Source organism: Melospiza melodia, chromosome 4, assembly GCF_035770615.1.
Source record: "Melospiza melodia melodia isolate bMelMel2 chromosome 4, bMelMel2.pri, whole genome shotgun sequence".
Classification (NCBI taxonomy): domain Eukaryota; kingdom Metazoa; phylum Chordata; class Aves; order Passeriformes; family Passerellidae; genus Melospiza; species Melospiza melodia.
In genome coordinates, this window is record NC_086197.1 from 40,098,128 (window position 1) to 40,123,659 (window position 25,532).

Below are 25,532 nucleotides of genomic sequence, written 5' to 3' on the forward strand. Positions count from 1 at the left end.
ATCTGCCATCCAGAAGCGGGGCAGCTTACTTTTGTTTGCCAGGGAAACGGGCCGAGGTTTGTGTCTGGGGGCCTATGGCTGGGAGTGACCGGCTGGCTCCTGAAAGGCTACGATAGGCAGGATTGTGACCAGACCCATGGTGGCACCAGTGTCAAGTTGGGCTGGTTTGATAGTACCAAGTGGCTCCTGCAATCTGCCATCAAAAACTTGGCAGGCGAGTTTTGTTTCCCAGGGAAAAGCGACGTTGTTTGTGTTTGGGGGCCTGTGGCTGGGAGTGGCCGGCTGGCTAATTAGAATCCACGACAGGCAGGATGGTTCCCAGACCAGAGGTGACACCAGTGCCAAGTCGGGCTAGTTTGATGGTGAAAAGTGGCTCCTGCAATCTGCCATCCAGAAGCGGGTTAACTTACTTTTGTTTGCCAGGGAAAAGGGCCGAGGTTTTTGTCTGGGGGCCTATGGCTGGGAGTGACCGGCTGTCTCCTGAAAAGCTACGATAGGCAGGATGGTGACCAGACCCATGGTGGCACCAGTGCCAAGTTGGGCTGGTTTGATAGTACCAAGTGGCTCCTGAAATCTGCCATCAAAAAGTTGGCAGGCGAGTTTGTTATCCAGGGAAAAGCGCCGTTGTTTTTGTTTGGGGGCCTGTGGCTGGGAGTGGCCGGATGGCTAATTAGAATCCACGATACGCAGCATGGTTCCCAGACCTGAGGTGGCACCAGTGTCAAGTTGGGCTGGTTGGATACTACCAAGTGCGTCCTGCAATCTGCCATCCAGAAGCGGGGCAGCTTACTTTTGTTTGCCAGGGAAACGGGCCGAGGTTTTGTCTGGGGGCCTATGGCAGGGAGTGACCGGCTGTCTCCTGAGAAACTACGATAGGCAGGATGGTGACCAGACCCATGGTGGCACCAGTGCCAAGTTGGGCTGGTTTGATAGTACCAAGTGGCTCCTGCAATCTGCCATCAAAATGTTGGCAGGCGAGTTTTGTTTTCCAGGGAAAAGCGCCGTTGTTTGTGTTTGGGGGCCTGTGGCTGGGAGTGGCCGGCTGGCTCCTTAGAATCCAAAATACGCAGGATGGTTCCCAGACCTGAGGTGGCACCAGTGCCAAGTTGGGCTGGTTTTATTGTAGCAAATGGTTCCTGCAATCTACCATCCAGAAGCGGGGCAGCTTACTTCTGTTTGCCAGGGAAACGGGCCGAGCTTTGTGTCTGGGGGCCTATGGCTGGGAGTGACCGGCTGGCTCCTGAAAAGCTACGATAGGCAGGATGGTGACCAGACCCATGGTGGCACCAGTGCCATGTTCGGCTGATTTCATAGTACCAAGTGGCTCCTGCAATCTGCCATCAAAATGTTGGCAGGCGAGTTTTGTTTTCCAGGGAAAAGCGCCGTTGTTTGTGTCTGCGGGCCTGTGGCTGGAGTGGCCGGCTGGCTCCTTAGAATCCACAATACGCAGCATGGTTCCCAGACCCAAGGTGGCACCAGTGCCAAGTTGGGCTGGTTTAATAGTACCAAGTGGTTCCTGCAATCTGCCATCAAAAAGTTGGCAGGTGAGTTTTGTTTTCCAGGGAAAATCGCCGTTGTTTTTGTTTGGGGGCCTGTGGCTGGGAGTGGCCGGCTGGCTCCTTAGAATCCACGATACGCAGGATGGTTCCCAGACCCAAGGTGGCACCAGTGCCAAGTCGGGCTGGTTTGTTAATAACAAGTGGATCCTGCAATCTGCCATCCAGAAGCGGGGCAGCTTACTTTTGTTTGCCAGGGAAACGGGCCGAGCTTTGTGTCTCGGGGCCTATGGCTGGGAGTGACCGGCTGGCTCCTGAAAAGCTACGATAGGCAGGATGGTGACCAGACCCATGGTGGCACCAGTGCCAAGTTGGGCTGGTTTGATAGTACCAAGTGGCTCCTGCAATCTGCCATCAAAAAGTTGGCAGGCGAGTTTTGTTTTCCAGGGAAAAGCGCCGTTGTGTGTGTTTTGGGGCCTGTGGCTGGGAGTGGCCAGCTGGCTCCTTAGAATCCACGATACGCAGGATGGTTCCCAGACCCAAGGTGGCACCAGTGCCAAGTCGGGCTGGTTTGTTAGTACCAAGTGGTTCCTGCAATCTGCCATCCAGAAGCGGGGCAGCTGAATTTTGTTTGCCAGAGAAAAAGGCTGTTGTTTGTGTTTCGGGGCCTGTGGCTGGCAGTGGACGGCTGGCTCCTGAAAATCCATGATACGCAGCATGGTTCCCAGACCCAAGGTGGCACCAGTGCCAAGTCGGGCTGGTTTCATAGTACCCAGTAGCTCCTGCAATCTGCCATCCAGAAGAGGGGCAGTTGAATTTTGTTTTCCAGAGAAAAGGGCCGTGGTTTGTGTTTGGGGCCTATGGCTGAGAGTGACCGGCTGGCTCCTGAAAAGCTACGATAGGCAGGATGGTGACCAGACCGATGGTGGCACCAGTGCCAAGTCGGGCTGGTTTGATAATACTAAATAGCTCCTGCAATCTGCCATCCAGACGCGGGGCAGAGGATTTTTGCTTGCTGGAGAAAAGTTCCGTGGGTGTTTTTGGGGGTATATGGCTGGACGTTGCCGGCTGACTCCTTAAAAACATCGATACGCAGGATGGTTCCCTGACCCAAGGTGGCATCACTGCCAAGTCGGGCTGTTTTCGTAGTACCAAGTGGCTCCTGCAATTTGCCATCCAGAAGAGGGGCAGTTGAGTTTTGTTTACCAGAGAAAAGGGCCGTGGTTTGTGTTTTGGGGCATATGGCTGAGAGTGGCCGGCTGGCGCCTGAAAATCCACGATAGGCAGGATGGTTCCCAGATCCAAGGTGGCACCAGTGCCATGTTGGCCTGGTTTGATAGTACCATGTGGCTCCTGCAATCTGCCATCCAGAAGCGGGGCAGCTTACTTTTGTTTGCCAGGGAAACGGGCCGAGGTATTTGTCTGGGGGCCTATGGCTGGGAGTGACCGGCTGGCTCCTGAAAAGCTACGATAGGCAGGATGGTGACCAGACCCATGGTGGCACCAGTGCCAAGTTGGGCTGGTTTGATAGTACCAAGTGGCTCCTGCAATCTGCCATCAAAAAGTTGGCAGGCGAGTTTTGTTTTCCAGGGTAACGCGCCGTTGTTTTTGTTTAGAGGCCTGTGGCTGGGAGTGTCCGCCTGTCCTCTTAGAATCTACGTTACGCAGCATGGTTCCCAGAGCCAAGGTGGCACCAGTGCCAAGTTGGGCTGGTTTGATAGTAGCAAGTGGTTCCTGCAATCTGCCATCCAGAAGAGGGGCAGCTTACTTTTGTTTGCCAGGGAAACGGGCCGAGGTATTTCTCTGGGGGCCTATGGCAGGGAGTGACAGGCCGGCTCCTGAAAAGCTAAGATAGGCAGGATGTTTACCAGACCCATGATGGCACCAGTGCCAAGTTGGGCTAATTTGATACTACCAAGTGGCTCCTGCAATCTGCCATCCAGAATCGGGGGTGCTTACTTTTGTTTTCCAGGGAAACGGGCCGAGGTTTGTGTCTGGGGGTTTATGGCTGGGAGTGACCGGCTGGCTCCTGAAAAGCTACGATAGGCAGGATGGTGACCAGACCCATGGTGGCACCAGTGCCAAGATGGGCTGGTTTGATAGTACCAAGTGGCTCCTGCAATCTGCCATCAAAATGTTGGCAGGCGAGTTTTGTTTTCAAGGGAAAAGCGCCGTTGTTTGTGTTTGGGCGCCTGTGGCACGGAGTGGCCGGGTGGCTGCTTAGAATCCACGATACGCAGGATGGTTCCCAGACCCAAGGTGGCACCAGTGCCAAGTCGGGCTGTTTTGACACTACCAAGTGGCTCCTGCAATCTGCCATCCAGAATCGGGGCAGCTTAATTTTGTTTGCCAGGGAAACGGTCCGAGGTTTGTGATGGGGGCCTATGGCTGGGAGTGACCGGCTGGCTCCTGAAATGGTACAATTGGCAGGATGGTTCCCAGACCCATAATGGCACCAGTGCCCAGTTGGGATGATTTGATATTACCAAGTGGCTCCTGCAATCTGCCATCAAAATGCTGGCAGGCGAGTTTTCTTTTCCAGGGAAAAGCGCCGTTGATTTTGTTTGGAGGCCTGTGGCTGGCAGTGGCTGCCTGTCGTCTTAGAATCCGGGTTACGCAGAATGGTTCCCAGAGCCAAGGTGGCACCAGTGCCAAGTTGGGCTGGTTTGATGGTGCAAAGTGGCTCCTGCAATCTGCCATCCAGAAGTGCGGTAGCTTACTTTTGTGTGCCAGGGAAACAGGCCGAGGTTTGTGTCTGGGGGCCTATGGCTGGGAGTGACCGGCTGGCTCCTGAAAAGCTACGATAGGCAGGATGGTGACCAGACCCATGGTGGCACCAGTGCCAAGTTGGGCTGGTTTGATAGTACCAAGTGGCTCCTGCAATCTGCCATCAAAAAGTTGGCAGGCGAGTTTTGTTTTCCAGGGAAAAGCGCCGTTGTGTGTGTTTTGGGGCCTGTGGCTGGGAGTGGCCAGCTGGCTCCTTAGAATCCACGATACGCAGGATGGTTCCCAGACCCAAGGTGGCACCAGTGCCAAGTCGGGCTGGTTTGTTAGTACCAAGTGGTTCCTGCAATCTGCCATCCAGAAGCGGGGCAGCTGAATTTTTTTTGCCAGAGAAAAGGGCCGTGGTTTGTGTTTGGGGGCATATGGCTGAGAGTGGCCGGCTGGCGCCTGAAAATCCACGATAGGCAGGATGGTTCCCAGATCCAAGGTGGCACCAGTGCCATGTTGGCCTGGTTTGATAGTACCATGTGGCTCCTGCAATCTGCCATCCAGAAGCGGGGCAGCTTACATTTGTTTGCCAGGGAAACGGGCCGAGGTATTTGTCTGGGGGCCTATGGCTGGGAGTGACCGCCTGGCTCCTGAAAAGCTACGATAGGCAGGATGGTGACCAGACCCATGGTGGCACCAGTGCCAAGTTGGGCTGGTTTGATAGTACCAAGTGGCTCCTGCAATCTGCCATCCAGAAGCGGGGTAGCTTACTTTTGTTTGCCAGGGAAACGGGCCGAGGTTTGTGTCTGGGGGCCTATGGTTGGGAGTATCCGGCTGGCTCCTGAAAAGCTACGATAGGCAGGATGGTTCCCAGATCCAAGATGGCACCAGTGCCAAGTCGGGGTGGTTTGATGGTGCAAAGTGGCTCCTGCAATCTGCCATCCTGACGCGGGGCAGCGGATTTTTGTTTCCAAGAGAAATGGTCCGTGGTTTGTTTTTGGGGCTATATGGCTGGGCGTGGCCTGCTGGCTCCTTAAAAAGCTACGATAGGCAGGATGGTTCCCTGACCCAAGGTGGCACCAGTGCCAAGTCGGGCGGTATTCGTAGTACAAAGTGCGTCCTAAAATTTGCCATCCAGAAGAGGGGCAGTTGAGTTTTGTTTACCAGAGAAAAGGGCCGTGGTTTGTTTTTGGGGGCATATGGCTGATAGTGGCCGTCTGGCGCCTGAAAATCCACGATAGGCAGGATGGTTCCCAGACCAGAGGTGGCACCAGTGCCAAGTCGGGCTGGTTTGATAGTACTAAATAGCACCTGCAATCTGCCATGCAGAAGCGGGGCAGCTTACTTTTGTTTGCCAGGGAAACGGGCCGAGGTTTGTGTCTGGGGGCCTATGGCTGGGAGTGACCGCCTGGCTCCTGAAAAGCTACGATAGGCAGGATGGTGACCAGACCCATGGTGGCACCAGTGCCAAGTTGGGCTGGTTTGATAGTACCAAGTGGCTCCTGCAATCTGCCATCAAAAAGTTGGCAGGCCAGTTTTGTTTTCCAGGGAAAAGCGCCGTTGTTTGTGTTTGGGGGACTGTGGCTGGGAGTGACCGGCTGGCTCCTTAGAACACACGATACGCAGGATGGTTCCCAGACCCAAGGTGGCACCAGTGCCACGTCGGGCTGGTTTGATGGTGAAAAGTGGCTCCTGCAATCTGCTATCCTGAAGCGGGGTAGCTTACATTTGTGCGCCAGGGAAACGGGCCGAGGTTTATGACTGGGGGCCTAGGGCTAGAAGTGACCGGCTGGCTCCTGAAAAGCAACAATAGGCAGGATGGTTCCCAGACCCAAGGTGGCACCAGTGCCAAGTTGGGCTGGTTTGATGGTACCAACTGGCTCCTGCAATCTGCCATCTAAAAGTTGTCAGGCGAGTTTTGTTTTCCAGGGAAAAGCGCCGTTGATTTTGTTTGGAGGCCTGTGGCTGGCAGTGGCTGCCTGTCGTCTTACAATCCGGGTTACGCAGCATGGTTCCCAGAGCCAAGGTGGCACCAGTGTCAAGTTGGGCTGGTTTGATAGTACCAAGTGGCTCCTGCAATCTGCCATCCAGAAGCGGGGCAGCTTACTTTTGTTTGCCAGGGAAACGGGCCGAGGTATTTGTCTGGGGACCTATGGCTGGGAGTGACCGGCTGGCTCCTGAAAAGCTACGATAGGCAGGATGGTTCCCTGACCCAAGGTGGCACCAGTGCCAAGTCGGGCGGTTTTCGTAGTACAAAGTGCGTCCTAAAATTTGCCATCCAGAAGAGGGGCAGTTGAGTTTTGTTTACCAGAGAAAAGGGCCGTGGTTTGTTTTTGGGGGCATATGGCTGATAGTGGCCGTCTGGCCCCTGAAAATCCACGATAGGCAGGATGGTTCCCAGACCAGAGGTGGCACCAGTGCCAAGTTGGGCTGGTTTGATAGTACTAAATAGCACCTGCAATCTGCCATGCAGAAGCGGGGCAGCTTACTTTTGTTTGCCAGGGAAACGGGCCGAGGTTTGTGTCTGGGGGCCTATGGCTGGGAGTGACCGCCTGGCTCCTGAAAAGCTACGATAGGCAGGATGGTGACCAGACCCATGGTGGCACCAGTGCCAAGTTGGGCTGGTTTGATAGTACCAAGTGGCTCCTGCAATCTGCCATCAAAAAGTTGGCAGGCCAGTTTTGTTTTCCAGGGAAAAGCGCCGTTGTTTGTGTTTGGGGGACTGTTGGTGGGAGTGGCCGGCTGGCTCCTTAGAACACACGATACGCAGGATGGTTCCCAGACCCAAGGTGGCACCAGTGCCACGTCGGGCTGGTTTGATGGTGAAAAGTGGCTCCTGCAATCTGCCATCCTGAAGCGGGGTAGCTTACATTTGTGTGCCAGGGAAACGGGCCGAGGTTTATGACTGGGGGCCTAGGGCTAGAAGTGACCGGCTGGCTCCTGAAAAGCAACAATAGGCAGGATGGTTCCCAGACCCAAGGTGGCACCAGTGCCAAGTTGGGCTGGTTTGATGGTACCAACTGGCTCCTGCAATCTGCCATCTAAAAGTTGTCAGGCGAGTTTTGTTTTCCAGGGAAAAGCGCCGTTGATTTTGTTTGGAGGCCTGTGGCTGGCAGTGGCTGCCTGTCGTCTTACAATCCGGGTTACGCAGCATGGTTCCCAGAGCCAAGGTGGCACCAGTGTCAAGTTGGGCTGGTTTGATTGTACCAAGTGGCTCCTGCAATCTGCCATCCAGAAGCGGGGCAGCTTACTTTTGTTTGCCAGGGAAACGGGCCGAGCTTTTTGTCTGGGGACCTATGGCTGGGAGTGACCGGCTGGCTCCTGAAAAGCTACGATAGGCAGGATGGTGACCAGACCCATGGTGGCACCAGTGCCAAGTTGGGCTGGTTTGATAGTACCAAGTGTCTCCTGCAATCTGCCATCAAAAACTTGGCAGGTCAGTTTTGTTTTCCAGGGAAAAGCGCCGTTGTTTCTGTTTGGGGGACTGTGGCTGGGAGTGGCCGGCTGGCTCCTTAGAACACAGGATACGCAGGATGGTTCCCAGACCCAAGGTGGCACCAGTGCCAAGTCGGGCTGGTTTGATAGCACCAAGTGGCTCCTGCAATCTGCCATCCAGAAGCGGGGCAGCTTACTTTTGTTTTCCAGGGAAACGGACCGAGGTTTTTTTCTGGGGGCCTATGGCTGGGAGTGACCGGCTGGCTCCTGAAAAGCTACGATAGGCAGGATGGTGACCAGACCCATGGTGGCACCAGTGCCAAGTTGGGCTGGTTTGATAGTACCAAGTGGCTCCTGCAATCTGCCATCAAAAAGTTGGCAGGCGAGTTTTGTTTTCCAGGGAAAAGCGCCGTTGTGTGTATTTTGGGGCCTGTGGCTGGGAGTGGCCAGCTGGCTCCTTAGAATCCACGATACGCAGGATGGTTCCCAGACTCAAGGTGGCACCAGTGCCAAGTCGGGCTGGTTTGTTAGTACCAAGTGGTTCCTGCAATCTGCCATCCAGAAGCGGGGCAGCTGAATTTTGTTTGCCAGAGAAAAAGGCTGTTGTTTGTGTTTCGGGGCCTGTGGCTGGCAGTGGACGGCTGGCTCCTGAAAATCCATGATACGCAGCATGGTTCCCAGACCCAAGGTGGCACCAGTGCCAAGTAGGGCTAGTTTCATAGTACCCAGTGGCTCCTGCAATCTGCCATCCAGAAGAGGGGCAGTTGAGTTTTGTTTTCCAGAGAAAAGGGCCGTGGTTTGTGTTTGGGGCCTATGGCTGAGAGTGACCGGCTGGCCCCTGAAAATCCACGATAGGAAGGGTGGTTCCCAGATCCAAGGTGGCAGCAGTGCCATGTTGTGCTGGTGTGATAGTCCCAAGTGGCTCCTGCAATCTGCCATCCAGAAGTGGGGCAGCTGAATTTTGTTTGCCAGAGAAAAAGGCTGTGGTTTTTGTTTGGGGGCCTATGTCTGGGAGTGGCCGGCTGGCTCCTGAAAATCCATGATACGCAGCATGGTTCCCAGACCCAAGGTGGCACCAGTGCCAAGTGGGGCTGGTTTCACAGTGTCAAGTGCCTCCTGCAATCTCCCATCCAGAAGCGGGGCAGCTGAGTTTTGTTTGCCTGTGAAACGGGCCGTTGTTTTTGATTGGGGTCTGTGGCCGAGAATGTTCAGCTGGCTCCTGACAATCCACAATATGCAGGATGGTTCCCAGACCCAAGGTGGCACCAGTGCCAAGTCTTGCTGGTTTGATAGTACCAAGTGGCTCCTGCAATCTGCCATCCAGAAGCGGTGCAGCTGAGTTTTGTTTGCCAGAGGAAAGGGCCGTGGGTTGTGTTTGGGGGCATATGGCTGGGAGTGGCCGGCTGTCTCATTAAAAAGATCGATACGCAGGATGGTTCCCAGACCCAAGGTGGCACCAGTGCCAAGTCGGGCTGTTTTGATAGTACCAAGTGCGTCCTGCAATTTGCCATCCAGAAGAGGGGCAGTTGAGTTTTGTTTGCCAGAGAAAAGCGCCGTTGTTTGTGTTTGGGGGCTTGTGGCTGGGAGTGGCCGACTGGCGCCTTAGAATCTGCGATACGCAGCATGGTTCCCAGACCCAAGGTGGCACCAGTTCCAAGTTGGGCTGGTTTGATAGTACCAAGTGGCTCCTGCAATCTGCCATCCAGAAGCGGGGCAGCTTACTTTTGTTTGCCAGGGAAACGGGCCGAGGTTTGTGTTTGGGGGCCTATGGCTGGGAGTGACCGGCTGGCTCCTGGAAAGCTACAATAGGCAGGATGGTGACCAGACCCATGGTGGCACCAGTGCCAAGTTGGGCTGGTTTGATAGTACCAAGTTGCTCCTGCAATCTGCCATCAAAAAGTTGGCAGGCGAGTTTTGTTTTCCAGGGAAAAGCGCCGTTGTTTGTGTTTGGGGGCCTGTGGCTGGGAGTGGCCGGCTGGCTCCTTAGAATCCACGATACGCAGGATGGTTCCCAGACCCAAGGTGGCACCAGTGCCAAGTCGGGCTGGTTTGATACTACCAAGTGGTTCCTGCAATCTGCCATCCAGAAGCAGGGCAGCTTACTTTTGTTTGCCAGGGAAACGGGCCGTGGGTTTTGTTTGGGGGCATATAGCTGAGAGTGGCCCGCTGGCCCCTGAAAATCCACGCTAGGCAGCATGGTTCCCAGATGCAAGGTGGCACCAGTGCCAAGTCGGGCTGGTTTGATGGTGCAAAGTGGCTCCTGCAATCTGCCATCCAGAAGCGGGGCAGCTGATTTTTGTTTGCCAGAGAAAAATTCCGTGGATTGTTTTTGGGGGCATATTGCTGGGAGTGGCCGGCTGGCTCCTTAAAATGCTCGATACGCATGATGGTTCCCAGGCCCAAGGTGTCACCACTACCAAGTCGGCCTGCGGTTTTAGTATCAAGTTCATCCTGCAATTTGCCATCCAGAAGAGGGGCAGTTGAGTTTTGTTTGCCAGAGAAACGGGCCGAGGTTTCTGTTTGGGGACATATGGCTGAGAGTGGCCGGCTGGCCTCTGAAAATCCACGATACACAACATGGTTCCCAGATCCAAGGTGGCACCAGTGCCAAGTTGGGCTGGTTTGATAGTCCCAAGTGTCTCCTGCAATCTGCCATCCAGAAGCGGGGCAGCTTACTTTTGTTTGCCAGAGAAATAGGCCTAGGTTTTTGTTTGGAGGCCTGTGGCTAGGAGTGGCCTGCTGGCTCCTAAGAATCCACGATACGCAGGATGTTTACCAGACCCATGGTGGCACCAGTGCCAAGTTGGGCTGGTTTGATAGTACCAAGTGGCTCCTGCAAACTCCATCAAAAAGTTGGCAGGCGTGTTTTGTTTTCCAGGGAACAGCGCCGTTGATTTTGTTTGGGGGCCTGTGGCTGGGAGTGGCCGGCTGGCTCCTTAGAATCCACGATACGCAGGATGGTTCCCAGACCCAAGGTGGCACCAGTGCCAAGTCGGGCTGGTTTGATTACACCAAGTGGCTCCTGCAATCTGCCATCCAGAAGTGAGGCAGCTAAATTTTGTTTGCCAGAAATAGGGCCGTGGTTTTTGTTGGGGGCCTGTGGCTGGGAGTGGCCGGCTGGCTCCTTAGAATCCACCATACGCAGGATGGTTCCCAGACCCAAGGTGGTACCAGTGCCAAGTCGGGCTGGTTTGATAGTACCAAGTGGCTCCTGCAATCTGCCATCCAGAAGCGGGGCAGCTTACTTTTGTTTGCCAGGGAAACGGGCCGAGCTTTGTGTCTCGGGGCCTATGGCAGGGAGTGACCGGCTGGCTCCTGAAAAGCTACGATAGGCAGGATGGTGACCAGACCCATGGTGGCACCAGTGGCAAGTTGGGCTGGTTTGATAGTACCAAGTGGCTCCTGCAATCTGCCATCAAAAAGTTGGCAGGCGAGTTTTGTTTTCCAGGGAAAAGCGCCGTTGTGTGTGTTTTGGGGCCTGTGGCTGGGAGTGGCCAGCTGGCTCCTTAGAATCCACGATACGCAGGATGGTTCCCAGACCCAAGGTGGCACCAGTGCCAAGTCGGGCTGGTTTGTTAGTACCAAGTGGTTCCTGCAATCTGCCATCCAGAAGCGGGGCAGCTGAATTTTGTTTGCCAGAGAAAAAGGCTGTTGTTTGTGTTTCGGGGCCTGTGGCTGGCAGTGGACGGCTGGCTCCTGAAAATCCATGATACGCAGCATGGTTCCCAGACCCAAGGTGGCACCAGTGCCAAGTAGGGCTGGTTTCATAGTACCCAGTGGCTCCTGCAATCTGCCATCCAGAAGAGGGGCAGTTGAGTTTTGTTTTCCAGAGAAAAGGGCCGTGGTTTGTGTTTGGGGCCTATGGCTGAGAGTGACCGGCTGGCCCCTGAAAATCCACGATAGGAAGGATGATTCCCAGATCCAAGGTGGCACCAGTGCCATGTTGTGCTGGTGTGATAGTCCCAAGTGGCTCCTGCAATCTGCCATCCAGAAGCGGGGCAGCTGAATTTTGTTTGCCAGAGAAAAAGGCTGTGGTTTTTGTTTGGGGGCCTATGGCTGGGAGTGGCCGGCTGGCTCCTGAAAATCCATGATACGCAGCATGGTTCCCAGACCCAAGGTGGCACCAGTGCCAAGTGGGGCTGGTTTCACAGTGTCAAGTGCCTCCTGCAATCTCCCATCCAGAAGCGGGGCAGCTGAGTTTTGTTTGCCTGTGAAACGGGCCGTTGTTTTTGATTGGGGTCTGTGGCCGAGAGTGTCCAGCTGCCTCCTGACAATCCACAATACGCAGCATGGTTCCCAGACCCAAGGTGGCACCAGTGCCAAGTCGTGCTGGTTTGATAGTACCAAGTGCGACCTGCAATTTGCCATCCAGAAGAGGGGCAGTTGAGTTTTGTTTGCCAGAGAAAAGCGCCGTTGTTTGTGTTTGGGGTCTTGTGGCTGGGAGTGGCCGACTGGCGCCTTAGAATCTGCGATACGCAGCATGGTTCCCAGACCCAAGGTGGCACCAGTGCCAAGTTGGGCTGGTTTGATAGTACCAAGTGGCTCCTGCAATCTGCCATCCAGAAGCGGGGCAGCTTACTTTTGTTTGCCAGGGAAACGGGCCGAGGTTTGTGACTGGGGGCCTATGGCTGGGAGTGACCGGCTGGCTCCTGGAAAGCTACAATAGGCAGGATGGTTACCAGACCCATGGTGGCACCAGTGCCAAGTTGGGCTGGTTTGATAGTACCAAGTTGCTCCTGCAATCTGCCATCAAAAAGTTGGCAGGCGAGTTTTGTTTTCCAGGGAAAAGCGCCGTTGTTTGTATTTGGGGGCCTGTGGCTGGGAGTGGCCGGCTGGCTCCTTAGAATCCACGATACGCAGGATGGTTCCCAGACCCAAGGTGGCACCAGTGCCAAGTCGGGCTGGTTTGATACTACCAAGTGGTTCCTGCAATCTGCCATCCAGAAGCGGGGCAGCTTACTTTTGTTTGCCAGGGAAACGGGCCCTGGGTTTTGTTTGGGGGCATATAGCTGAGAGTGGCCGGCTGGCCCCTGAAAATCCACGCTAGGCAGCATGGTTCCAGGATGCAAGGTGGCACCAGTGCCAAGTCGGGCTGGTTTGATGGGTCAAAGTGGCTCCTGCAATCTGCCATCCAGAAGCGGGGCAGCTGATTTTTGTTTGCCAGAGAAAAATTCCGTGGATTGTTTTTGGGGGCATATTGCTGGGAGTGGCCGGCTGGCTCCTTAAAATGCTCGATACGCATGATGGTTCCCAGGCCCAAGGTGTCACCACTACCAAGTCGGCCTGCGGTTTTAGTATCAAGTTCATCTTGCAATTTGCCATCCAGAAGAGGGGCAGTTGAGTTTTGTTTGCCAGAGAAACGGGCCGAGGTTTCTGTTTGGGGGCATATGGCTGAGAGTGGCCGGCTGGCCCCTGAAAATCCACGATAGGCAGGATGGTTCCCAGACCCAAGGTGGCACCAGTGCCAAGTCGGGCTGGTTTGTTAGTACCAAGTGGTTCCTGCAATCTGCCATCCAGAAGCGGGGCAGCTGAATTTTTTTTGCCAGAGAAAAAGGCTGTTGTTTGTGTTTCGGGGCCTGTGGCTGGCAGTGGACGGCTGGCTCCTGAAAATCCATGATACGCAGCATGGTTCCCAGACCCAAGGTGGCACCAGTGCCAAGTAGGGCTAGTTTCATAGTACCCAGTGGCTCCTGCAATCTGCCATCCAGAAGAGGGGCAGTTGAGTTTTGTTTTCCAGAGAAAAGGGCCGTGGTTTGTGTTTGGGGCCTATGGCTGAGAGTGACCGGCTGGCCCCTGAAAATCCACGATAGGAAGGATGGTTCCCAGATCCAAGGTGGCAGCAGTGCCATGTTGTGCTGGTGTGATAGTCCCAAGTGGCTCCTGCAATCTGCCATCCAGAAGTGGGGCAGCTGAATTTTGTTTGCCAGAGAAAAAGGCTGTGGTTTTTGTTTGGGGGCCTATGGCTGGGAGTGGCCGGCTGGCTCCTGAAAATCCATGATACGCAGCATGGTTCCCAGACCCAAGGTGGCACCAGTGCCAAGTGGGGCTGGTTTCACAGTGTCAAGTGCCTCCTGCAATCTCCCATCCAGAAGCGGGGCAGCTGAGTTTTGTTTGCCTGTGAAACGGGCCGTTGTTTTTGATTGGGGTCTGTGGCCGAGAATGTTCAGCTGGCTCCTGACAATCCACAATATGCAGGATGGTTCCCAGACCCAAGGTGGCACCAGTGCCAAGTCTTGCTGGTTTGATAGTACCAAGTGGCTCCTGCAATCTGCCATCCAGAAGCGGTGCAGCTGAGTTTTGTTTGCCAGAGGAAAGGGCCGTGGGTTGTGTTTGGGGGCATATGGCTGGGAGTGGCCGGCTGTCTCATTAAAAAGATCGATACGCAGGATGGTTCCCAGACCCAAGGTGGCACCAGTGCCAAGTCGGGCTGTTTTTATAGTACCAAGTGCGTCCTGCAATTTGCCATCCAGAAGAGGGGCAGTTGAGTTTTGTTTTCCAGGGAAAAGCGCCGTTGTTTGTGTTTGGGGGCCTGTGGCTGGGAGTGGCCGGCTGGCTCCTTAGAATCCACGATACGCAGGATGGTTCCCAGACCCAAGGTGGCACCAGTGCCAAGTCGGGCTGGTTTGATACTACCAAGTGGTTCCTGCAATCTGCCATCCAGAAGCAGGGCAGCTTACTTTTGTTTGCCAGGGAAACGGGCCGTGGGTTTTGTTTGGGGGCATATAGCTGAGAGTGGCCCGCTGGCCCCTGAAAATCCACGCTAGGCAGCATGGTTCCCAGATGCAAGGTGGCACCAGTGCCAAGTCGGGCTGGTTTGATGGTGCAAAGTGGCTCCTGCAATCTGCCATCCAGAAGCGGGGCAGCTGATTTTTGTTTGCCAGAGAAAAATTCCGTGGATTGTTTTTGGGGGCATATTGCTGGGAGTGGCCGGCTGGCTCCTTAAAATGCTCGATACGCATGATGGTTCCCAGGCCCAAGGTGTCACCACTACCAAGTCGGCCTGCGGTTTTAGTATCAAGTTCATCCTGCAATTTGCCATCCAGAAGAGGGGCAGTTGAGTTTTGTTTGCCAGAGAAACGGGCCGAGGTTTCTGTTTGGGGACATATGGCTGAGAGTGGCCGGCTGGCCTCTGAAAATCCACGATACACAACATGGTTCCCAGATCCAAGGTGGCACCAGTGCCAAGTTGGGCTGGTTTGATAGTCCCAAGTGTCTCCTGCAATCTGCCATCCAGAAGCGGGGCAGCTTACTTTTGTTTGCCAGAGAAATAGGCCTAGGTTTTTGTTTGGGGGCCTGTGGCTAGGAGTGGCCTGCTGGCTCCTAAGAATCCACGATACGCAGGATGTTTACCAGACCCATGGTGGCACCAGTGCCAAGTTGGGCTGGTTTGATAGTACCAAGTGGCTCCTGCAAACTCCATCAAAAAGTTGGCAGGCGTGTTTTGTTTTCCAGGGAACAGCGCCGTTGATTTTGTTTGGGGGCCTGTGGCTGGGAGTGGCCGGCTGGCTCCTTAGAATCCACGATACGCAGGATGGTTCCCAGACCCAAGGTGACACCAGTGCCAAGTCGGGCTGGTTTGATTACACCAAGTGGTTCCTGCAATCTGCCATCCAGAAGTGAGGCAGCTAAGTTTTGTTTGCCAGAAAAAAGGGCCGTGGTTTTTGTTGGGGGCCTGTGGCTGGGAGTGGCCGGCTGGCTCCTTAGAATCCACCATACGCAGGATGGTTCCCAGACCCAAGGTGGTACCAGTGCCAAGTCGGGCTGGTTTGATAGTACCAAGTGGCTCCTGCAATCTGCCATCCAGAAGCGGGGCAGCTTACTTTTGTTTGCCAGGGAAACGGGCCGAGCTTTGTGTCTCGGGGCCTATGGCAGGGAGTGACCGGCTGGCTCCTGAAAAGCTACGATAGGCAGGATGGTGACCAGACCCATGGTGGCACCAGTGGCAAGTTGGGCTGGTTTGATAGTACCAAGTGGCTCCTGCAATCTGCCATCAAAAAGTTGGCAGGCGAGTTTTGTTTTCCAGGGAAAAGCGCCGTTGTGTGTGTTTTGGGGCCTGTGGCTGGGAGTGGCCAGCTGGCTCCTTAGAATCCACGATACGCAGGATGGTTCCCAGACCCAAGGTGGCACCAGTGCCAAGTCGGGCTGGTTTGTTAGTACCAAGTGGTTCCTGCAATCTGCCATCCAGAAGCGGGGCAGCTGAATTTTGTTTGCCAGAGAAAAAGGCTGTTGTTTGTGTTTCGGGGCCTGTGGCTGGCAGTGGACGGCTGGCTCCTGAAAATCCATGATACGCAGCATGGTTCCCAGACCCAAGGTGGCACCAGTGCCAAGTAGGGCTGGTTTCATAGTACCCAGTGGCTCCTGCAATCTGCCATCCAGAAGAGGGGCAGTTGAGTTTTGTTTTCCAGAGAAAAGGGCCGTGGTTTGTGTTTGGGGCCTATGGCTGAGAGTGACCGGCTGGCCCCTGAAAATCCACGATAGGAAGGATGATTCCCAGATCCAAGGTGGCACCAGTGCCATGTTGTGCTGGTGTGATAGTCCCAAGTGGCTCCTGCAATCTGCCATCCAGAAGCGGGGCAGCTGAATTTTGTTTGCCAGAGAAAAAGGCTGTGGTTTTTGTTTGGGGGCCTATGGCTGGGAGTGGCCGGCTGGCTCCTGAAAATCCATGATACGCAGCATGGTTCCCAGACCCAAGGTGGCACCAGTGCCAAGTGGGGCTGGTTTCACAGTGTCAAGTGCCTCCTGCAATCTCCCATCCAGAAGCGGGGCAGCTGAGTTTTGTTTGCCTGTGAAACGGGCCGTTGTTTTTGATTGGGGTCTGTGGCCGAGAGTGTCCAGCTGCCTCCTGACAATCCACAATACGCAGGATGGTTCCCAGACCCAAGGTGGCACCAGTGCCAAGTCGTGCTGGTTTGATAGTACCAAGTGCGACCTGCAATTTGCCATCCAGAAGAGGGGCAGTTGAGTTTTGTTTGCCAGAGAAAAGCGCCGTTGTTTGTGTTTGGGGTCTTGTGGCTGGGAGTGGCCGACTGGCGCCTTAGAATCTGCGATACGCAGCATGGTTCCCAGACCCAAGGTGGCACCAGTGCCAAGTTGGGCTGGTTTGATAGTACCAAGTGGCTCCTGCAATCTGCCATCCAGAAGCGGGGCAGCTTACTTTTGTTTGCCAGGGAAACGGGCCGAGGTTTGTGACTGGGGGCCTATGGCTGGGAGTGACCGGCTGGCTCCTGGAAAGCTACAATAGGCAGGATGGTTACCAGACCCATGGTGGCACCAGTGCCAAGTTGGGCTGGTTTGATAGTACCAAGTTGCTCCTGCAATCTGCCATCAAAAAGTTGGCAGGCGAGTTTTGTTTTCCAGGGAAAAGCGCCGTTGTTTGTATTTGGGGGCCTGTGGCTGGGAGTGGCCGGCTGGCTCCTTAGAATCCACGATACGCAGGATGGTTCCCAGACCCAAGGTGGCACCAGTGCCAAGTCGGGCTGGTTTGATACTACCAAGTGGTTCCTGCAATCTGCCATCCAGAAGCGGGGCAGCTTACTTTTGTTTACCAGGGAAACGGGCCCTGGGTTTTGTTTGGGGGCATATAGCTGAGAGTGGCCGGCTGGCCCCTGAAAATCCACGCTAGGCAGCATGGTTCCAGGATGCAAGGTGGCACCAGTGCCAAGTCGGGCTGGTTTGATGGGTCAAAGTGGCTCCTGCAATCTGCCATCCAGAAGCGGGGCAGCTGATTTTTGTTTGCCAGAGAAAAATTCCGTGGATTGTTTTTGGGGGCATATTGCTGGGAGTGGCCGGCTGGCTACTTAAAATGCTCGATACGCATGATGGTTCCCAGGCCCAAGGTGTCACCACTACCAAGTCGGCCTGCGGTTTTAGTATCAAGTTCATCTTGCAATTTGCCATCCAGAAGAGGGGCAGTTGAGTTTTGTTTGCCAGAGAAACGGGCCGAGGTTTCTGTTTGGGGGCATATGGCTGAGAGTGGCCGGCTGGCCCCTGAAAATCCACGATAGGCAGGATGGTTCCCAGACCCAAGGTGGCACCAGTGCCAAGTCGGGCTGGTTTGTTAGTACCAAGTGGTTCCTGCAATCTGCCATCCAGAAGCGGGGCAGCTGAATTTTGTTTGCCAGAGAAAAAGGCTGTTGTTTGTGTTTCGGGGCCTGTGGCTGGCAGTGGACGGCTGGCTCCTGAAAATCCATGATACGCAGCATGGTTCCCAGACCCAAGGTGGCACCAGTGCCAAGTAGGGCTAGTTTCATAGTACCCAGTGGCTCCTGCAATCTGCCATCCAGAAGAGGGGCAGTTGAGTTTTGTTTTCCAGAGAAAAGGGCCGTGGTTTGTGTTTGGGGCCTATGGCTGAGAGTGACCGGCTGGCCCCTGAAAATCCACGATAGGAAGGATGGTTCCCAGATCCAAGGTGGCAGCAGTGCCATGTTGTGCTGGTGTGATAGTCCCAAGTGGCTCCTGCAATCTGCCATCCAGAAGTGGGGCAGCTGAATTTTGTTTGCCAGAGAAAAAGGCTGTGGTTTTTGTTTGGGGGCCTATGGCTGGGAGTGGCCGGCTGGCTCCTGAAAATCCATGATACGCAGCATGGTTCCCAGACCCAAGGTGGCACCAGTGCCAAGTGGGGCTGGTTTCACAGTGTCAAGTGCCTCCTGCAATCTCCCATCCAGAAGCGGGGCAGCTGAGTTTTGTTTGCCTGTGAAACGGGCCGTTGTTTTTGATTGGGGTCTGTGGCCGAGAATGTTCAGCTGGCTCCTGACAATCCACAATATGCAGGATGGTTCCCAGACCCAAGGTGGCACCAGTGCCAAGTCTTGCTGGTTTGATAGTACCAAGTGGCTCCTGCAATCTGCCATCCAGAAGCGGTGCAGCTGAGTTTTGTTTGCCAGAGGAAAGGGCCGTGGGTTGTGTTTGGGGGCATATGGCTGGGAGTGGCCGGCTGTCTCATTAAAAAGATCGATACGCAGGATGGTTCCCAGACCCAAGGTGGCACCAGTGCCAAGTCGGGCTGTTTTTATAGTACCAAGTGCGTCCTGCAATTTGCCATCCAGAAGAGGGGCAGTTGAGTTTTGTTTGCCAGAGAAAAGCGCCGTTGTTTGTGTTTGGGGGCTTGTGGCTGGGAGTGGCCGACTGGCGCCTTAGAATCTGCGATACGCAGCATGGTTCCCAGACCCAAGGTGGCACCAGTTCCAAGTTGGGCTGGTTTGATAGTACCAAGTGGCTCCTGCAATCTGCCATCCAGAAGCGGGGCAGCTTACTTTTGTTTGCCAGGGAAACGGGCCGAGGTTTGTGTTTGGGGGCCTATGGCTGGGAGTGACCGGCTGGCTCCTGGAAAGCTACAATAGGCAGGATGGTGACCAGACCCATGGTGGCACCAGTGCCAAGTTGGGCTGGTTTGATAGTACCAAGTTGCTCCTGCAATCTGCCATCAAAAAGTTGGCAGGCGAGTTTTGTTTTCCAGGGAAAAGCGCCGTTGTTTGTGTTTGGGGGCCTGTGGCTGGGAGTGGCCGGCTGGCTCCTTAGAATCCACGATACGCAGGATGGTTCCCAGACCCAAGGTGGCACCAGTGCCAAGTCGGGCTGGTTTGATACTACCAAGTGGTTCCTGCAATCTGCCATCCAGAAGCAGGGCAGCTTACTTTTGTTTGCCAGGGAAACGGGCCGTGGGTTTTGTTTGGGGGCATATAGCTGAGAGTGGCCCGCTGGCCCCTGAAAATCCACGCTAGGCAGCATGGTTCCCAGATGCAAGGTGGCACCAGTGCCAAGTCGGGCTGGTTTGATGGTGCAAAGTGGCTCCTGCAATCTGCCATCCAGAAGCGGGGCAGCTGATTTTTGTTTGCCAGAGAAAAATTCCGTGGATTGTTTTTGGGGGCATATTGCTGGGAGTGGCCGGCTGGCTCCTTAAAATGCTCGATACGCATGATGGTTCCCAGGCCCAAGGTGTCACCACTACCAAGTCGGCCTGCGGTTTTAGTATCAAGTTCATCCTGCAATTTGCCATCCAGAAGAGGGGCAGTTGAGTTTTGTTTGCCAGAGAAACGGGCCGAGGTTTCTGTTTGGGGACATATGGCTGAGAGTGGCCGGCTGGCCTCTGAAAATCCACGATACACAACATGGTTCCCAGATCCAAGGTGGCACCAGTGCCAAGTTGGGCTGGTTTGATAGTCCCAAGTGGCTCCTGCAATCTGCCATCCAGAAGCGGGGCAGCTTACTTTTGTTTGCCAGAGAAATAGGCCTAGGTTTTTGTTTGGGGGCCTGTGGCTAGGAGTGGCCTGCTGGCTCCTAAGAATCCACGATACGCAGGATGTTTACCAGACCCATGGTGGCACCAGTGCCAAGTTGGGCTGGTTTGATAGTACCAAGTGGCTCCTGCAAACTCCATCAAAAAGTTGGCAGGCGTGTTTTGTTTTCCAGGGAACAGCGCCGTTGATTTTGTTTGGGGGCCTGTGGCTGGGAGTGGCCGGCTGGCTCCTTAGAATCCACGATACGCAGGATGGTTCCCAGACCCAAGGTGACACCAGTGCCAAGTCGGGCTGGTTTGATTACACCAAGTGGCTCCTGCAATCTGCCATCCATAAGTGAGGCAGCTAAGTTTTGTTTGCCAGAAAAAAGGGCCGTGGTTTTTGTTGGGGGCCTGTGGCGGGGAGTAGCCGGCTGGCTCCTTAAAATCCACGATAGGCAGGATGGTTCCCAGACCCAAGGTGGTACCAGTGCCAAGTCGGGCTGGTTTGATAGTACCAAGTGGCTCCTGCAATCTGCCATCCAGAAGCGGGGCAGCTTACTTTTGTTTGCCAGGGAAACGGGCCGAGCTTTGTGTCTCGGGGCCTATGGCAGGGAGTGACCGGCTGGCTCCTGAAAAGCTACGATAGGCAGGATGGTGACCAGACCCATGGTGGCACCAGTGGCAAGTTGGGCTGGTTTGATAGTACCAAGTGGCTCCGGCAATCTGCCATCAAAAAGTTGGCAGGCGAGTTTTGTTTTCCAGGGAAAAGCGCCGTTGTGTGTGTTTTGGGGCCTGTGGCTGGGAGTGGCCAGCTGGCTCCTTAGAATCCACGATACGCAGGATGGTTCCCAGACCCAAGGTGGCACCAGTGCCAAGTCGGGCTGGTTTGATACTACCAAGTGGTTCCTGCAATCTGCCATCCAGAAGCGGGGCAGCTGAATTTTGTTTGCCAGAGAAAAAGGCTGTTGTTTGTGTTTCGGGGCCTGTGGCTGGCAGTGGACGGCTGGCTCCTGAAAATCCATGATACGCAGCATGGTTCCCAGACCCAAGGTGGCGCCAGTGCCAAGTAGGGCTGGTTTCATAGTACCCAGTGGCTCCTGCAATCTGCCATCCAGAAGAGGGGCAGTTGAGTTTTGTTTTCCAGAGAAAAGGGCCGTGGTTTGTGTTTGGGGCCTATGGCTGAGAGTGACCGGCTGGCCCCTGAAAATCCACGATAGGAAGGATGATTCCCAGATCCAAGGTGGCACCAGTGCCATGTTGTGCTGGTGTGATAGTCCCAAGTGGCTCCTGCAATCTGCCATCCAGAAGCGGGGCAGCTGAATTTTGTTTGCCAGAGAAAAAGGCTGTGGTTTTTGTTTGGGGGCCTATGGCTGGGAGTGGCCGGCTGGCTCCTGAAAATCCATGATACGCAGCATGGTTCCCAGACCCAAGGTGGCACCAGTGCCAAGTGGGGCTGGTTTCACAGTGTCAAGTGCCTCCTGCAATCTCCCATCCAGAAGCGGGGTAGCTGAGTTTTGTTTGCCTGTGAAACGGGCCGTTGTTTTTGATTGGGGTCTGTGGCCGAGAGTGTCCAGCTGCCTCCTGACAATCCACAATACGCAGGATGGTTCCCAGACCCAAGGTGGCACCAGTGCCAAGTCGTGCTGGTTTGATAGTACCAAGTGCGACCTGCAATTTGCCATCCAGAAGAGGGGCAGTTGAGTTTTGTTTGCCAGAGAAAAGCGCCGTTGTTTGTGTTTGGGGTCTTGTGGCTGGGAGTGGCCGACTGGCGCCTTAGAATCTGCGATACGCAGCATGGTTCCCAGACCCAAGGTGGCACCAGTGCCAAGTTGGGCTGGTTTGATAGTACCAAGTGGCTCCTGCAATCTGCCATCCAGAAGCGGGGCAGCTTACTTTTGTTTGCCAGGGAAACGGGCCGAGGTTTGTGACTGGGGGCCTATGGCTGGGAGTGACCGGCTGGCTCCTGGAAAGCTACAATAGGCAGGATGGTTACCAGACCCATGGTGGCACCAGTGCCAAGTTGGGCTGGTTTGATAGTACCAAGTTGCTCCTGCAATCTGCCATCAAAAAGTTGGCAGGCGAGTTTTGTTTTCCAGGGAAAAGCGCCGTTGTTTGTATTTGGGGGCCTGTGGCTGGGAGTGGCCGGCTGGCTCCTTAGAATCCACGATACGCAGGATGGTTCCCAGACCCAAGGTGGCACCAGTGCCAAGTCGGGCTGGTTTGATACTACCAAGTGGTTCCTGCAATCTGCCATCCAGAAGCGGGGCAGCTTACTTTTGTTTGCCAGGGAAACGGGCCGTGGGTTTTGTTTGGGGGCATATAGCTGAGAGTGGCCGGCTGGCCCCTGAAAATCCACGCTAGGCAGCATGGTTCCAGGATGCAAGGTGGCACCAGTGCCAAGTCGGGCTGGTTTGATGGGTCAAAGTGGCTCCTGCAATCTGCCATCCAGAAGCGGGGCAGCTGATTTTTGTTTGCCAGAGAAAAATTCCGTGGATTGTTTTTGGGGGCATATTGCTGGGAGTGGCCGGCTGGCTCCTTAAAATGCTCGATACGCATGATGGTTCCCAGGCCCAAGGTGTCACCACTACCAAGTCGGCCTGCGGTTTTAGTATCAAGTTCATCTTGCAATTTGCCATCCAGAAGAGGGGCAGTTGAGTTTTGTTTGCCAGAGAAACGGGCCGAGGTTTCTGTTTGGGGGCATATGGCTGAGAGTGGCCGGCTGGCCCCTGAAAATCCACGATACACAGCATGGTTCCCAGATCCAAGGTGGCACCAGTGCCAAGTTGGGCTGGTTTGATAGTCCCAAGTGTCTCCTGCAATCTGCCATCCAGAAGCGGGGCAGCTTACTTTTGTTTGCCAGAGAAATAGGCCTAGGTTTTTGTCTGGGGGCCTGTGGCTAGGAGTGGCCGGCTGGCTCCTAAGAATCCACGATACGCAGGATGTTTACCAGACCCAAGGTGGCACCAGTGCCAAGTTGGGCTGGTTTGATAGTACCAAGTGGCTCCTGCAAACTCCATCAAAAAGTTGGCAGGCGTGTTTTGTTTTCCAGGGAACAGCGCCGTTGATTTTGTTTGGGGGCCTGTGGCTGGGAGTGGCCGGCTGGCTCCTTAGAATCCACGATACGCAGGATGGTTCCCAGACCCAAGGTGGCACCAGTGCCAAGTCGGGCTGGTTTGATTACACCAAGTGACTCCTGCAATCTGCCATCCAGAAGTGAGGCAGCTAAGTTTTGTTTGCGAGAAAAAAGGGCCGTGGTTTTTGTTGGGGGCCTGTGGCGGGGAGTAGCCGGCTGGCTCCTTAAAATCCACGATAGGCAGGATGGTTCCCAGACCCAAGGTGGTACCAGTGCCAAGTCGGGCTGGTTTGATAGTACCAAGTGGCTCCTGCAATCTGCCATCCAGAAGCGGGGCAGCTTACTTTTGTTTGCCAGGGAAACGGGCCGAGCTTTGTGTCTCGGGGCCTATGGCAGGGAGTGACCGGCTGGCTCCTTAGAATCCACGATACGCAGGATGGTGACCAGACCCATGGTGGCACCAGTGGCAAGTTGGGCTGGTTTGATAGTACCAAGTGGCTCCTGCAATCTGCCATCAAAAAGTTGGCAGGCGAGTTTTGTTTTCCAGGGAAAAGCGCCGTTGTGTGTGTTTTGGGGCCTGTGGCTGGGAGTGGCCAGCTGGCTCCTTAGAATCCACGATACGCAGGATGGTTCCCAGACCCAAGGTGGCACCAGTGCCAAGTCGGGCTGGTTTGTTAGTACCAAGTGGTTCCTGCAATCTGCCATCCAGAAGCGGGGCAGCTGAATTTTGTTTGCCAGAGAAAAAGGCTGTTGTTTGTGTTTCGGGGCCTGTGGCTGGCAGTGGACGGCTGGCTCCTGAAAATCCATGATACGCAGCATGGTTCCCAGACCCAAGGTGGCACCAGTGCCAAGTAGGGCTGGTTTCATAGTACCCAGTGGCTCCTGCAATCTGCCATCCAGAAGAGGGGCAGTTGAGTTTTGTTTTCCAGAGAAAAGGGCCGTGGTTTGTGTTTGGGGCCTATGGCTGAGAGTGACCGGCTGGCCCCTGAAAATCCACGATAGGAAGGATGATTCCCAGATCCAAGGTGGCACCAGTGCCATGTTGTGCTGGTGTGATAGTCCCAAGTGGCTCCTGCAATCTGCCATCCAGAAGCGGGGCAGCTGAATTTTGTTTGCCAGAGAAAAAGGCTGTGGTTTTTGTTTGGGGGCCTATGGCTGGGAGTGGCCGGCTGGCTCCTGAAAATCCATGATACGCAGCATGGTTCCCAGACCCAAGGTGGCACCAGTGCCAAGTGGGGCTGGTTTCACAGTGTCAAGTGCCTCCTGCAATCTCCCATCCAGAAGCGGGGCAGCTGAGTTTTGTTTGCCTGTGAAACGGGCCGTTGTTTTTGATTGGGGTCTGTGGCCGAGAGTGTCCAGCTGCCTCCTGACAATCCACAATACGCAGGATGGTTCCCAGACCCAAGGTGGCACCAGTGCCAAGTCGTGCTGGTTTGATAGTACCAAGTGCGACCTGCAATTTGCCATCCAGAAGAGGGGCAGTTGAGTTTTGTTTGCCAGAGAAAAGCGCCGTTGTTTGTGTTTGGGGTCTTGTGGCTGGGAGTGGCCGACTGGCGCCTTAGAATCTGCGATACGCAGCATGGTTCCCAGACCCAAGGTGGCACCAGTGCCAAGTTGGGCTGGTTTGATAGTACTAAATAGCTCCTGCAATCTGCCATCCAGAAGCGGGGCAGCTTACTTTTGTTTGCCAGGGAAACGGGCCGAGGTTTGTGACTGGGGGCCTATGGCTGGGAGTGACCGGCTGGCTCCTGGAAAGCTACAATAGGCAGGATGGTTACCAGACCCATGGTGGCACCAGTGCCAAGTTGGGCTGGTTTGATAGTACCAAGTTGCTCCTGCAATCTGCCATCAAAAAGTTGGCAGGCGAGTTTTGTTTTCCAGGGAAAAGCGCCGTTGTTTGTATTTGGGGGCCTGTGGCTGGGAGTGGCCGGCTGGCTCCTTAGAATCCACGATACGCAGGATGGTTCCCAGACCCAAGGTGGCACCAGTGCCAAGTCGGGCTGGTTTGATACTACCAAGTGGTTCCTGCAATCTGCCATCCAGAAGCGGGGCAGCTTACTTTTGTTTGCCAGGGAAACGGGCCGTGGGTTTTGTTTGGGGGCATATAGCTGAGAGTGGCCGGCTGGCCCCTGAAAATCCACGCTAGGCAGCATGGTTCCAGGATGCAAGGTGGCACCAGTGCCAAGTCGGGCTGGTTTGATGGGTCAAAGTGGCTCCTGCAATCTGCCATCCAGAAGCGGGGCAGCTGATTTTTGTTTGCCAGAGAAAAATTCCGTGGATTGTTTTTGGGGGCATATTGCTGGGAGTGGCCGGCTGGCTACTTAAAATGCTCGATACGCATGATGGTTCCCAGGCCCAAGGTGTCACCACTACCAAGTCGGCCTGCGGTTTTAGTATCAAGTTCATCTTGCAATTTGCCATCCAGAAGAGGGGCAGTTGAGTTTTGTTTGCCAGAGAAACGGGCCGAGGTTTCTGTTTGGGGGCATATGGCTGAGAGTGGCCGGCTGGCCCCTGAAAATCCACGATACACAGCATGGTTCCCAGATCCAAGGTGGCACCAGTGCCAAGTTGGGCTGGTTTGATAGTCCCAAGTGTCTCC